We start from the raw sequence: 11,047 nt of genomic DNA, 5'->3' as shown, positions 1-11,047 counted from the left end.
CAGCAGGATTTCTGGAAGGGGGGGTCCAAACAGTCGAGGGCAATCTCATCTTAAACCTGCCGGCATCCCTCCCCATGGCTGATGCTAAACTCCAAGGTCATCAAACCCAAGGCTCTTTATTGACCTCCACATGCACCCTTCCTGGCCCCTGCCCAGGCAAGACCCAGCCGAGGAGAGAGCAGCACTGGGTTTGTGACTGAGTCGGAGCAATCGGACTGGTCCTGGAAACCCATAACCTGCCTGTACCTCACACCTGATAAAACCCGGAGACACAATTCTCTCAGCTGCAACTCACTAGTGCCCCCACCTGCTGCGTCAGGTGCTTTTCTTTCCTCCTTGTGTTGTGGTCCACGAGTCCATTCTTCGGTTCTTGAAACCAAGAACCCCCCTGGACATGTTGCAACAATTGAACCTCTGGATTTCCAAGACTGTAACTCTTTATGGGAAGTAAAAAGTCTCACCTTTCTCAGCTGGTGTTTCGAACTGTTAACAGCCTAGCTCCTAAACCACTGGGCAACCAGGGCTCTTACATAGTACAATTAAATACAAATACACCACCACCACTATGTCTCAGACAACAGACAAGTTCAGTCCACACAAACGAACCACATAGAGTGGCTCAGACAAGTGATCGAATTACAGAAGCGAATGCCTTCCCAGGAAGAAGTGATACTAGAGCTACCTGATGGGGGCTTTTCAGAAATAGGTTTAGGTAGTTAGGTAACTAGCTTAAGGACAGGGAGTTGTCCCTCGCATGCCTGCAAAGGCCCCCATAGAGGAGGTTGGAAAGAAATCAGGCAACCATTAAGACACCTATGAAGACCCCAAACTGAGCGTGCTCATACTAAACCTCCCGAGGCTGGTGGGAAGTACACCTGAGCGCCTAAACTAGGCCCAGGCTCATGACATCACCCAGGTGAGTTTAACCTAGCCAATGAGAGCAACCAATACCTTCAACCACACCTTCCCCCAGCCAGGGGTGGGCTGGAATAAAAGGGAGCACGCTGGGCACACCCTCTGGCCCCGTACTCCCTCCATCCCTGGGTCCTTGGGATTCCCCCCGAGTTCCACACGTGTGGGTGCTCTTTTCCACGTGCTTGTTCGGGCCCAGTTGTGAACCCCTTTGGACTGTAAGACCTGAAACTTGTCCTGTCCTTCATAAAAACCCACTTGGGTTACAAAACAGGCTTCGGGGTGAATTCTTTGATCGTGTGAAGAAAAGAACCAGAAACCAAACCGTACGTTCAACAGATTGAGAAAAAGATCAAAATAAACAGACAAAATCAAGAACACAGACTGGAAACTGAAGAGTTCAAGGAAGCACTGGAAGAACAAACGGACATACTGGATGGAACACTGGAAACCAGACGTGAAACCATTATCAGGAAGCCAGAGGACTCCGACGACGGTTTCAGAAACAGACAATGCAAACAAAGGACAAAGGAGTAGAATCAATGGGAAGCAGGATTCGCTAGACGGGTGACACCTCTCAATACTAATCTGTTAGAGGAAAATTAAAAATGAAAGACGCCTGAGAAATTATGTGTGACCCAGGTGCGAGGAATGACGTTATGGAATCAGACCTCTGTGACCAGAAAAGGTTTGTTAAAAGCCCAGAGAAAACTGCCAAGGGTTTCTTGGAAGAAAACTTTCCGAATATCATGAGAAGGTAAAGTTGAGAAGAAATGCATTCAAGAAACTCAACAAAGCTCAAGTAACCTGGCTTGGAATTGATTGCTTGGACGAGGGGGTGAGGGGGAAGCAGAAGTTGAGGACATCCCTGTTTGGGGTTTGTGTGAAAAACAGGAAAATTCCAAGCTGAGAGACCAGATCCTCAGGCGTGCTTGTGTGGATGGATTTGAGGTACGAGGGATAAAGGCGGGCCTTCTGTCTCCCGCGGTGCCATTGCACTGCCCTACGGGGTTGCTGCACGCCCATCAGGGTTGGTCCACAGCAGAGGTGTGCTCTTTCAAGCTGCTGCTGCTGCTGCTGCGTGGGTTTTTCCCTTTTGAAGACCCCCCTAGAAAATTGCCGGGACAGTTGGACCCAGAAGACACTTAGAGACTCCACAAGAGGAAGGTTTTAAATGGCTGTGAGTAGTTTATTTGATATATTTAAATACAGTTTGCTATGGATAGGCTTGGTAAAGCTTCCTGTCAAGGGGTGTCCACCTTCCGCTTGGCAGCTGAGTGCTCTCACCTCTGGCAGCCATTCTGAGGGGGCAGTAGGGCCCGGCAACTGGTATTCAATAAAACACGGGGTCAGTGTGCCTCAGCCAAGAGACAGGACCGAGCAACATTTATAGGCTGAAGTTGAGAATTCTGATGCTCCCTTTTTAAATGTTACATTAAAAATGTAACATGGTCCAGAACACCCACTTATAGGTGCCAGTGTTGCTAATGTCAAGTGTGAGAGAAATTATGAAAGATTCTAAAGGAAAGAAAGAAATTAAAAACCCCAAAGCCCTAGTATTTCAAAAGCAGGAAGAAACCTAACCTACCCAGTCTTCAGTCACCCTCTGTGCTGTCCGTGTGCCTGACCTTTAGTGGAATTTGGTGACTCTTGTGATTGTTTCAGTTCTTCCAGTCTTCCCACGCAAGTGCAACTTGTGTTCGGTATGGTCATTACATGACTTCGTTCTGTGACAGACCGTGGTCTCAACGACAAGAAATACAAATGACAGAGCTGGGTTTGTAACTTGGTCTTGACCTGATCTTGGTGTCATTAAATTAATATTTCTTAACCACATTGCTGTGGCTGGGGTGGGGGTGGGGATGGGAAATGAGGACGGGGCTGTGTATACATATACACTGTCAAAAACTGTCCCCACTTGTCTTATGTACTTAGAATGTTAATCAGCTGAACTGAAATGTACTTTTGTTTGTTTGTTTGTAAAGGATCCATGGTTGTGTCTCAGAAACCCACAGGGCAATTCTACCCTGTCCTATATGGTCTCTATGAATCAGCATTGACTCAAAGGCAGTCAGGATTTTAAATGCTTTGTAAGTATCAAATACACAATTTAAATGAGAAAAGAATCTAAAGTATCTTAATTTTAGGTTGATTTGATATGGAATAATATATGGATATATTAAAATTTAAAATATATTAAAACTAGTTCCTCTCTCTCTCTTTTTTTTTTTTTTTAGGTAATGTGGCCAAGTCAAATCCATTGCCATCAAGTTGCTCCTAATGTATACTGACCCTACAGGACAAAGCAGAACTGCACCAAAGGATTTCTAGGGCTGTAACTTTTACAGAAGCGGTGGCCACATCTTTCTTTCATGAAGTCAGTGGTGGATTTGAACTGTTGGCATTTTGGTGAGCTACCACCAGGTTTCCTAACTAGAAATTTTAAAATTTGCTTATGTGGTTTACATTTATGAATTGCATGACACTTTTATTGGACGGCAATGGTTTAGGGTGCTGTGCTAATAATATAAGGCATGAGTTGAGGTTGGGTTTTTTTTAATCCCAAAGGAAAAAAAGATTGGGGGGGGGGGGCGGCAATTGACAGAGGGAAGCCTAATGGTTGCACAAACATCTGGAAAGTTGTCAACCCTCAAAAGTTATCACCTCCAAGTAGGTGAAAATGTGAAAGTCTAACAATGACAAAGTTGGGGAGTTGTGTGAAGAAATAGACATTTTTATACCAGCTGTCAGGGTTGTATGGACCCCTGGTGGTGTCACTGGGCCCCTTAAGACAAGTCAGCAGTTCAGCCCCACCACCCACTCTCAGAGTAAGATGAGGCTTTCTGTTCCCGTAAGCACTTATGGTCTCAGAAGCCCCATGGGGCCATTCTACTCTGCCCTATAGGGTCACTGTGAGTCGGAATCAACTCAATGATGGTTGGTTTGTTTGGAGCACAGCCCCTACAGCACAGCCACCACTTCTGCAACACGTGTACATGGGTTTTCCTTGTGGCACTTCATTGACTCCAGGGACCAAAGGAACAAGGCTACATACCACCATTAGGGAGGTAGATAAAAACTGGAACATTTACATGACGAATTATTATGATGCAGCAATGAGATAAATAAAAAGCATGATCTGGCTGCACATGTCATCAGAAGACCATGCTGAGTTTATCTGCACACACATATAAATACTCTTATTCTGCCAAAGAATACCTATGCATGACACTATTTGGGTGAAAAATTTAAAATCTATAGAGTAATAATAGGTATTAACATCACATCCCGGAGCAATATGAATAAAAGCCTGGCTGGGGTGGGGTGGGGGGATACACACCAGTTACAGAAACGGTCTTGGGCACCAAGAAAGGAGACAGGACCAGGGTGAGGGTGACTGCAGCAACCATCGTGTGTGTGCCCCTGCTGTCGCCTGAGCATGGCCCCCCACCAGTGCTCGTGGAAGCAGCCGTCAAGAAACTAAAGCGTGTACTGCGTTGGATAAATCTGTTGCACAAACTTCTTTATAGTATTGAAGGGCAAGGACGTCACTTTGAAGACTAAGGTGTGCCTGTCCCAAGCCATGGTATTTTGAATCGCCTCACATGCATGTGACAGTTGGACACTGAATAAGGAAGACTGGAGGAAACTTGATGCGTTTAAATTATGGCGCTGGAAAAGGAGATTGGAAGTACTATGGACTGCCAAAAGAGCAAGCAGATCTGTCTTTGGAGACGTACAGCCAGAATGCTCCTTATAAAGGGTGCTGAGACCTCCTTTCCGTGCTTTGGACATGTTGTTAGGAGAGATCAGTCCCTGGAAAAGGACATCACGTTTGGTAAAGTAGACGGGCAGTGAAAAAGAGATGGACCGACACAGTGGCTTCAACACTGGGCTGAGGCATAAGAATGATTGTGGGGATGGTGGGGGCCGGGGTGGTGTGTCCTGCTGTTGTCTGAGCCAAACGGACTCTATGGCACCCATCGACAGGGTGCTAGCATGATTGCTCTGGCCTGCAGAGGGGCTCATGAGCACTGGTTCCCTGTGTGACTGTTTTTGTGAGGTCTCCAGTAGAGTGTGTTACATGCTTCTGGCCGATGACCGAACTCATGCCTGGTTACTCATCCCTGATCCTCCTACCAAGCTTTCTGGGCTCTGATCACCAGGGACTGCTACAAAGTCATGAGGTCACAGTTCCGGGGACTCCACAAAAGACTTCCCAATCTGATCCTGTCTCCATGCACCATCCATCGCAAAATTATGTCTGTGCTTTGTTCCTTACTGTTAGCACCTACAGTTTGTCACTCCAGCTTACCATTATCCCACTCTACTTTATCATTGATGCAAACCACAGGTTCCCACACTTATTTGGCCTACCCTGTCGGAAAAACAATTACTCAGCGGCTCTGTGCCAATTAAAAACGCAGTCCATAGTAAAGGCTAAAGGATAAAGGGTAGGTATCTGCTTTTGGAGTTCCCCTGAACCACTCCAGTGCCCCCCAGGGGGTGGTACCACCCTTTTGGAGAAACACTGATTAAAGCCATACATACACGGAAGGCAATACCTTCCTGTTTATGGCCCCACGTCTAGCACAGCTCAGTCTGGCTCCTAGCGAGCTTGCAATTAATGTTGACATGTGAAGACAAAAACTTCCATTTTCTCCCAGAAATTCACGCAGGCCAGTCACCGACAAGGTCATCTGGGTCTGTGGTTATACATCATGAACGAGCCTGCATGGGAGAGCTTCGTGTCAACGGATGCCAGGGAAGAAGCTGATTGTAAGAAGCGAACGTGCAGGTTGTTTTTATTGCTTATCTGGATTCTCAACACTCTGTCCTTCATCGCAAAGAGATTTTTCTCTTGGAGGGAGAGGCCATGGGGGAAAGACATAGGAGGCTGCTCAGGCATCAGGAACCTTTCCAGCAGGAATAACTAATCCGGATCTTGCTTCAAAATGACTATTACTTTAGCCTGGGGGTCTTGAGACCAGCTTGACATCAGTTTTTTTTAAATGCAACATCCCGACTGAAAGGGGCTGAAATTGTTTTGAATTCATTGAGACAAGATCCTGTGTGGCAGAAGAAAATAAAACTATGTTTGGGAGAATCTGTCTCTCTCTTGGAATTGTCTGACAGGTCTGAATATTTTTTTTAATTGCAGAAAAATACTTAGAACAGAACATTCGCCACTTCAACCATTTTTATTTCAGCGTTTAGTGACATTGATTGCACCCCTCATTTCTTGTAAACCATCATCGCTGTTTCAGTGCAAAACTTTTAGAGGAAGTTTGAGGAGAAAATAGCATATCTGGTTTTTGGTCAATTCTACCCTCCAGAGGATTGTGTGTGTGTAAAGAGAGTGTATGTGTGTAAAGAGAGAGTTTGTGTGTGTGTGTAAAGAGAGTTCATTGTGTGTGTGTGTGTAAAGAGAGAGTTTGTGTGTGTGTGTAAAGCGAGAGTCCATGTGTGTGTGTAAAGAGAAAGTTCATGTGTGTGTGTGTGTAAAGAGAGAGAGTGTGTGTGTAAAGAGAGAGAGAGAGAGAGAGAGTGTGTGTGTGTGTGTGTGTGTGTAAAGAGAGAGAGAGAGAGTTCAGCCTGAAAGTCACGGCTCTTTGTTTACTGAAGGTTGGAAAATGGCACTTAGAAGTAAGCAGGGCTGTAGATGCAGATGGAGGAGCCAGCTGCAGACACAATAGCTGAAAGGAGAGGAAATATGCGTGCAGAAGCATATTTGTTTTCGTAGTGGGGTGCTGGTGGTACAGTATAGGCTTGACTTTGGGGGCTCGTTAGATCTAGTGCTGGAGCTGGCAAACTCTTGAGATGGAAGAGCCAATCCTGTGCCTCATGACAATTTAGAAATTATTCGAGCCATAAATACATGTTTCCAAACAAATGAACTCGCCATTGTCTGAATAATCGCCTTTCAGTGAAACTATGATAGTTTTATTTTCACTTCCAATTTTTACTTCAGCGTCACATGTATGTATCAGAAAGGTGGCATAAGGCTTGCTGGCTGCAGTTTGCTGACCCCTGCACTAAGGGATAACCTGATCTTTGGCAACTGGGCGGGCTGCTGAGGGCTAGCTCAATGGTATAACAGCATGAAGAAACAGGGAACTGAGGGCAGAGGCCAGAGGCCAGCGAAAGGGATGGCGGGAAAGGTAAGCAGGATCAGATGTGCAGGGCAGTGAATAGGGCTTGAACCTTGAAAATTGTTCTCTAGAAAGCTCTGGCTGGTTTCCCCTTCTGAGATGGACTAGAGGAGCAGGCTGGAGGCAAGAAGGTAGAGGGTGGGTGAGGTCCTGGCCCAGGGGAGGGTGATGGCAATCAGAATTGAGGCAGCATAAATCGCCGGACAGGGACACACACAGGACTATTTACAGGATTCGGTGTGTCCAAGTCTATCTGAGAGGCGAGGGAGTTAGTGAACGTGAAGCCAGCTGTGAGATTTGGGATTGAAAGCATTTTCTAGGAGAGAAAAGGCAAGAGATTGCAGGGAGTGGAGGTAGTGTGGTCATATCAGCGTGAGGAAAGGTGACAATTAGAAACTGGCAGGCAACTTTAAGAATCACTTGCAGAGAGAATAGCTGAGACTGGCTGGATAGATGAGACTATAAAGGAAAGTCAGAGCGTAGAGGATGAATGAGGGTGTCAGTGAACCATTCATTTGACAGACGTTTACCATCTGGAGCATAAGACCATAAGCGACTGAAAGTATAGCGTCTGCAGCAGACAGCAGCCTGGAGTGAATCCCTGATTTGCCATTTATGGTGGTATGGCCTTATAAAAGTAGTACGCTACTAGCCATGAACACTCAAACTTTCAATATATGTAAAGAATTGATCATCTACTGATGTGCTACAGGGAGCCCTGGTGGCATAATGAGCTATGCACTGAGCTTCGAAGAGCAAGGTCAGCAGTTCAAACCCACACTTTGGGAGAAGATGAAGCCTTTTACCCCCTTAAAGAGCCACGGTCTTGGAAACCTACCGAGGTAGTTCTACTCCATTCTGTAGGGTTGCTGAGAGTCAGAATTGACTTGCTGGCAGTGAGGTGGGTGTCAAGGTATACTGTAAGTATAATGTGTGTTAGTTATTAATCTTATATGATGGTTAGCTGTTGCTGTTGCTGTTGCTGTTATAACAGCTGAGCTCTGAGCTAGATTCTGTTAATACCAGGACTTTGAACCAGTTCGTTCCTGGTGGACCCCCTACTGAGATTTTGCTTTTCTCTCCTCCATCTACTGAATCAGAACCTACACTTTAAGATAACATAAGAATTACCAGGGAATCTCGTCTTGCTATTAAGTGCGATCATTCTGATCCATCTCATCCAGGGTCTTCCTCTTATTTGCCAACCCATCACTTGACCAACCTTGATGTCCTTTCCCAGGGACTAGCCACTCAGCAGGAGAAAGATGAAGTGTTCTACTCCACTAAAGACTTACAGTCTGGGAAACCCACAGGGCCCGTTCTACTCTGCTTTATAGGGTGGCTATGAGTCAGAGTAGACTCGATGGCAGGGAGTTGGATTTGGTCTATTCTGATAACGTGTCCAAAGCGCGCCAGAAGAAATCTTGCCATCCTTGCTTCTAAGGAGCAGACTGCTGTGCCTCTTTCAGACAGATTTGTTTGCTCTCTGGAAATCCATGGTACTTTCAGTATTCTTTGCCAACACTATAATTCAAGTGCAACACTATAATTCAAGTGCAACCGTTCTTCTGCAGTCTTCCTTATTCATTGTCCAGCCGTTCACACGCATAGGGGGCAATTGAAAATACCATACTTTGAGTCAGGCACACCTTAGTCTTTAAAGTGACATCTCTTTGCTCCTTAACACTTTTAACGAGGTCTTCTGCAAACAGATTTGCTCAAAGAAATACTTTGAGTTTTTGACTGCTACTGGGCTGATCCTTTAATCATTCTCCCTTGTTCTTTATGCTCCTTTTTACTTTGAAGTCTATTTTATCAGAAATGAATATTGTTACTCCTACTCTGTTTAGGCTGTTTGCTTGACACATATTTTTTCTATCCTTTGATTATTAACTTACTTTTATCTTTGTATCTAAGGTGGGTCTCTTGTAGGCAGCATATTGATGAGTCCTGTTTCTGTATCCATTCTGTTACTTTCTGTCTCTTGACAAGTGCATTTAGTCCATTTACGTTCAATGTAATTATTGATAGGTATGAATTCTTATGTTAGTCTGGGTTGACTAGAGAAACAAATTCAGAGACACTCATGTGTATAAGAGAGAGCTTTATATCAAAAAGCAATTGTATATTAAGAAACTTCCCAGCCCAGTCCAGATCAAGTGCCTAAGTCCGATATTAGTCCATATGTCTGATACTCATCCATACATTTCTCTTTGGACTCATGCAGCCATGCAATAATGCCGAATGCAGGAAGATCACAGGCAAGTGGATGGAAAGTCTTGTGGATCCAGTGGTGGTGGAAGCATCTCAGTGCTGGCATGGGTCTCCATGTTGCTCCACCAGCTCTAGGGCTCTGGCTCCATCAGTGTGTCTCCAAGTGGTTTGTCAACAGGAATATGAAGTAGGAGAGTGTGTCCTGCCTCCAGGGAGGAAGACAGGAGTTCCCAGAATGCTCAGCAGAAGGACATACTCACACAAAGGCCTCATTGGCTATGACCTGATTGACAGGCTAGATTCTACCCCTTCACTCAAGTTGACAGGAGATTATGTAACTGCCACAATTCTGATAGGTGTCATTCTGTTGTGGTTTTACCTGTGATGTCAATTAGTTCTTTGTTGCTCATATTTTTCTGTGCTGAATTCATTTTATTAACAGATATTATTTTCATCTTCTCCATTGCTCTTGATTTTGTGTTTACTAAGTCTTTATGATTTTCTTCTTTCTCATTTTAGTTAGAGGATTTTTTTCATTTTCTTTATGGTTACCCATAACTTATGTTTAATCTTCCTAAGTTCAAACCACAGAAGACCTGGTTGCATAGTGGTCATGCATTAGGTTGCTAACCACAAGGTGAGCCGTTTGAAACTATCAGTTGCTCCAAGGGAGAAAGACGAGGCCCTTTACTCCCATGGAGTTGCAGTCTCAGAAAACCCCAGGGGCAGTTAGTTGTGCCCTTCCCTATAGGGTCGCTGGAGTCAAGATCATCTCAATGGTAGTGAGTTTGGGTTTGGGTTTTGAGTAAGTTTAAAACAGCTTTATCTTGATATTATATTGACTTCCTCTCCATTTGGAATTTCTGTAATTATGTCCTTGATTCCCTCTTTTTAATTTATAGTTGTAATCATTTACAGTGTCATCTCTGGTTCCTATTTTCAATCCTGTAGTGTTTATTTTGTTTTAGAGCATTCTTTATGAGTTGGCTTCTGTTGTCACGTATCTCAGTCTCATTCTTGTCTGATGTGGTTGGTCCTTTGTCCAAAAGACTCTTTATGAGTATTTCTTGTAAGTAAGGTTGGTCTGATTTTTTTTTTTACAATCCCCCTTAATGTCCTAATTTTGTGAAGGACAGTTTTGCTGCATACATAATCCTTGGGTGCCGCCCTCCCTTTCACTGCTCTCCTTCCCCCACCCCCTTCTGTCTTTCAGGTTTTATACAGGTAATCCCATCACCTTATTACCTATGTGGTTTCTGCGGAGAAGTCAGAGTACAGCCTTAGTGGTTCCCCTTTGCAAATAACATTTCATTTTCCCCAAGCAGCTCTCAGGATTCTTTCTTAGTCTTTGTTTTGGAAAGTTTGATTGTATGTCTTGGTGAATTTCTTTTGGGGTCTATTCTTACAGAGCTTGTTGCATAGCCCGGATGGATATCTTTTTGTCTTTGTTGATATTAGAAAAGTTTTCTACCAGCAAATGTCCAACAATTTGTGTGTGTGTGTGTTTGCCTCCTCCTGTGTCACATGAAAAATTTTCTTCTGGATAGTCATCTATATAATTCTTAAGCTTCCCTTCTTTTACGTTTTTTTTTTTCCTGATCTTTCCAGGCAATTTGGGTCAAGGGATTTGTCCTCTAATCCACCAATAGGCTTTCTGTTTATTCAATTCTACTCCTTTGCCTTTCTAATGTATTACTTATTTCTAGAGTTTTATTGCTAACTATATTTTTAATTATTGCTTTTGTGTTTTCTCATTGTCTATTTTTATC

Source organism: Echinops telfairi, unplaced genomic scaffold (assembly GCF_000313985.2).
Source record: "Echinops telfairi isolate 266 unplaced genomic scaffold, ASM31398v2 ScPeMD7_7421;HRSCAF=8459, whole genome shotgun sequence".
Classification (NCBI taxonomy): domain Eukaryota; kingdom Metazoa; phylum Chordata; class Mammalia; order Afrosoricida; family Tenrecidae; genus Echinops; species Echinops telfairi.
This window is presented reverse-complemented; position numbering follows the sequence as displayed.